Consider the following 4,696-nt stretch of genomic DNA (forward strand, 5'->3'; position numbering starts at 1 on the left):
ATTACTTAATTAAACTGTGATTTTTCCCATTCTGCTCAGTGATAACTGATTTTCATCTGTTGCATTTGCATTTTTCTGCAGCTCGGTGACAATCTGAGCAGATAATGAAATGAAACTGTGAAATGTATCTGTATCGCTCAGTCTCTGCCTCTCGCTCTCTCTTTAGAGAACTGTATATGTATTTGTGTGTTTGAGTCTTTGACTCTCTCAGTCTGCCTCTCTCTGATTCACTCTGTCTGTCCCTGTTTCTCTGTTTGTCTCTGTCTCTCAATCTGTCTCCTTCACACGGTATCCAGTTCTGTTCCAATGGGATTCTGTCATACTCTCTGTCTGACTGTCTCGTTCTTTCCCATCATCTCTGTCTTTGCCTGTCTCGGCTCGTCCCTGTCTCTAACCTGATAAGTATTTCCATCAATTTCTGTTGTTGTCTCGATGTCTCTCTCTCTATTTATCTTTCTCTCTATCTGTCTCCCTATTTGTCTCTCTCCTTGTCCCTGTCTTTCTCTCACTCTTTCCCTCCCTCTCTTTATAAATCACACGAACACATCTCTGTATATGTATGTGTTTGAGTCTTTGCCTCACTCAGTCTGACCCTAACTCTCAGTCTCAAACTTTCTGTCTCTCTCTGTCTCTACCTCGCTGTCAGTTTCTCCCTGTTTTGCTGTTTGTCTCTGTCTCTCAATGTGCCTGTCTCTTTCTCACGGTGTCCAGTTGTGTTCCAAAGGGATTCTCTCAGTCTCTGTCTGACTGTCTCACTCTTTCCCATCATCTCTGTCTATCTATGTCTCTGCATGCCTGTCTCTCTTTGCCTGTCGCTGGTCGTTCCTGTCTCTAACCTGCTGAGAATTTCCAACATTTTCTTTTTATTTCCTTGTCTCTCTGTCTATCTGTCGCTCTCTTTCTCCATCTGTCTCTCTCCTTGTCACTTTCTTTATGCTTGTCTTTCTCTCACTCTTTCCCTGGATCACACACACAGATCTCTTTAGATGTATGTGTTTGAGAGTCTTTTTCTCACTCAGTCTGCCTCTCGTTTTCAGTCTCACACTTGGTGTCTCTCGTTGTCTCGATCTCGCTGTCTGTCTCTCCCTGTTTGTCGGTTTGTCTCTGTCTCGCAATGTGTCTGTCGACTGCTCATGGTGTCCAGTTCTATTCACAGCTCGAATATTGCTTTTGACAAAATCCATGCGGATCAATTCCTCGTGGGAAAGTGGTGAATATCCCGGCCTGTCACACGGGAGACCACGGTTGAATTCCCGAACGGGGAGGCTGCATTTTACAAGAGGCAGAATTTTGCTTCTGTTTCTTGGTATAGATTCATATTAAAAAGTTCCAGAGCAATATATAGCAGCAGAAATACAGCCTCTACCAGATTTTTAGCAAACGGTGACATTTTCTCTATTCTGTTGCCGTCTGCTGCACAGAGATGGATGGTTGAGTTTTAACTGAGTAACATTTAAAAAGGCAGCGAGCCAGTAGTCGAGGCCCATTGGTTAAGGCAATAGACTAAAAATCCATTCTGGTTTCCCCGCATAGATTTGAATCCTGCCGACTCCGTTTCTCAGCATATTTCATTCTGTTTGACAATTTAACGAGGGCCCTGCAAAACTGATTCTGAGATAGACGGAACAACGTCCCACACCTTTCAATGCCGCCGCTATTTTATTTCTTTCATTAATCTGCAATATTCACGATACATGCGGATAGAAAATCGCAAAAATCAGCCAACGTTGCGACAGTGATTCAGCATGTCCATCCCTCGAGATGTCTAAGGCATCTGTGCCTGTCTGGTGGTGCGTGTAAATTTTTGTGTGTGTGTCTCTGTGTCTGTCTATCTGTAAAAATGTCTATGTGTATGTGCAACTGTCTTTGGAAATCATCACCATGAAAATGGTATGTCCTGGAATTAAAAAAAAGACTTGGGAAAGTAACATGGCTGTGAACTTTTGTCTCAGCTTTGGTTCAGTGGCAGCATTCTTGACTGAATCAGGAGTTCGTGTGTTCAAGTCGCACTCCTGAGACTTGAGCATATAATCTTGGCTTCCACTCGACTGCAGCATTTGAGGAATTTTGCCTTGTTGAAACTGTTGACTTTCGGATGAAATGTTAAATTGAAACTCCGTCTGCGCACTCGGGTAGTTGTGAGAGTTCCCAGAGCATTACTTGAAAAAGAATAGGAGAGTTGCCCCCGTGTCAATATTCCGAAAAATGTTCGGAAATGCTCCCTGAAACCCGATGTGTTTGTGTGTGTCTGTGGAGGTGGAGTTCAAGCCCAGATTCTCACATAGACAGAATCCAATGGCTGACGGCACCAGGATGGCCGAGTGGTTAAGGCGTTGGACTTAAGATCGATGGGTTTATACTTGCGTGGGTTCGAACCCCACTCCTGCTAATTACTTAAATAAACAGTGATATCTCCCATTCTTCTCAGTAGTAACTGATTTTCATCTGTTGCATTTGCATTTTTCTGTCGCTCGGTGACAATCTGAGCAGATAATGAAATGAAATTGTGAAATGTATCTGTATCCCTCTCGCTCTGTCTTTCGAGAGCTGTCTATGTATTTGTGTGTTTGAGTCTTTGTCTCTCTCAGTCTGCCTCTCTCTGATTCACTCTGTCTGTCTCTGTTTCTCCGTTTGTCTCTGTCTCTCAATCTGTCTCCTTCACACGGTATCCAGTTCTGTTCCAATGGGATTCTGTCATACTCTCTGTCTGACTGTCTCGTTCTTTCCCATCATCTCTGTCTTTGCCTGTCTCTGCTCGTCCCTGTCTCTAACCTGATGAGTATTTCCATCATTTTCTGTTTTTGTCTCGATGTCTCTCTCTCTCTATTTATCTTTCTCTCTATCTGTCTCCCTCTTTGTCTCTCTCCTTGTCCCTGTCTTTCTCTCACTCTTTCCCTCCCTCTCTTTATAAATCACACAAACACATCTCTGTATATGTATGTGTTTGAGTCTTTGCCTCACTCAGTCTGACCCGAACACTCAGTCTCAAACTTTCTGTCTCTCTCTGTCTCTACCTCGCTGTCTGTTTCTCCCTGTTTTGCAGTTTGTCTCTGTCTCTCAATGTGCCTGTCTCTTTCTCACGGTGTCCAGTTGTGTTCCAATGGGATTCTCTCAGTCTCTCTGTCTGACTGTCTCACTCTTTCCCATCATCTCTGTCTATCTATGTCTCTGCCTGCCTGTCTCTCTTTGCCTGTCGCTTGTAGTCCCTGTCTCTAACCTGCTGAGAATTTCCAAAATGTTCTTTTTATTTCTTTGTCTCTCTGTCTATCTGTCGCTCTCTCTCCATCTGTCTCTCTCCTTGTCACTTTCTTTATGATTGTCTTTCTCTCACTCTTTCCCTCTTTCTCTTTATAGATCACACACACAGATCTCTTTAGATGTATGTGTTTGAGTCTTTTTCTCACTCAGTCTGCCTCTCGTTTTCAGTCTCACACTTGCTGTCTCTCGTTGTCTCGATCTCGCTGTCTGTCTCTCCCTGTTTGTCGGTTTGTCTCTGTCTCGCAATGTGTCTGTCGACTTCTCATGGTGTCCAGTTCTATTCACAGCTCGAATATTGCTTTGACAAAACCCACGCGCATCAATTCCTCGTGGGAAAGTGGTGAATATCCCCGCCTGTCACACGGGAGACCTCGGTTCAATTCCCTAACGGGAAGCCTGCATTTTACAAGAGGCAGAATTTTGCTTCTGTTTCTTGGTATAGATTCATATTAAAAAGTTCCAGAGCAATATAGAGCAGCAAAAATACAGCCTCTTCCAGATTTTTAGCAAACGGTGACTTTTTCACGATTCTGTGGCCGTCTGCTGCACAGAGATGGCTGGTTGAGTTTTAACTGAGTAACATTTACAAAGGCAGCGAGTCAGTAGTCGTGGCCCAGTGGTTAAGGCAATAGACTAAAAATCCATTCGGGTTTCCCCGCACAGATTTGAATCCTGCCGACTCCGTTTCTCAGCATATTTCATTCTGTTTGACAATTTAACGAGGGCTCTGCAAAACTGATTTTGAGATAGACGGAACAACGTGCCACACCTTTCAATGCCGCTGCTGTTTTCTTTCTTTCATTAATCTGCAATATTCACGATACATACGGATAGAAAATCGCAAAAATCAGCCAAAGTTGCGACAGTGATTCAGCCTGTCTATCCCTCGAGATGTCTAAGGCATATGTGCATGTCCGTTGGTGCGTGTAAATTTTTGTGTGTGTGTCTCTGTGTCTTTCTATCTGTAAAAATGTCTACGTGTATGTGCAACTGTCTGTGGAAATCATCACCATGAATTTGGTATGTCCTGGAACTTAAAAAAAAGACTTGGGAAATTAATATGGCTGTGAACTTTTGTCTCAGCTTTGGTTCAGTGGCAGCATTCTTGACTGAATCAGGAGTTTGTGTGTTCAAGTCGCACTCCTGAGACTTGAGCATATAATCTTGGCTAACACTCAACTGCAGCATTTGGGGAATTTTGCAGTGTTGAAACTGTTGACTTTCGGATGAAATGTTAAATTGAAGCTCCGTCTGCGCACACGGGTGGTTGAGAGAGGTCCCAGAGCATTACTCGAAAAAAAATAGGAGAGTTGCCCCCATGTCAATATTCTGAAAAATGTTCGGAAATACTCCCTGAAACGCGATGTGTTTGTGTGTGTCTGTGGAGGTGGATTTGAAGCCCAGATTCTCACATAGACAGAATCCACTCGCTGACGGC

At 43.6% G+C, this 4,696-nt stretch overlaps 1 non-coding gene across 1 annotated transcript; it reads left to right on the plus strand.

Annotated features, from left to right (window-relative positions):
• Nucleotides 1–2,304: 2,304 nt before the first annotated feature.
• On the plus strand, nucleotides 2,305–2,389 carry trnal-uaa (transfer RNA leucine (anticodon UAA)). The gene has a single exon. It is a non-coding gene; the product is annotated as a tRNA-Leu (tRNA).
• Nucleotides 2,390–4,696: the final 2,307 nt, after the last annotated feature.

This window comes from Pristiophorus japonicus, chromosome 23 (assembly GCF_044704955.1).
Source record: "Pristiophorus japonicus isolate sPriJap1 chromosome 23, sPriJap1.hap1, whole genome shotgun sequence".
NCBI lineage: Eukaryota > Metazoa > Chordata > Chondrichthyes > Pristiophoridae > Pristiophorus > Pristiophorus japonicus.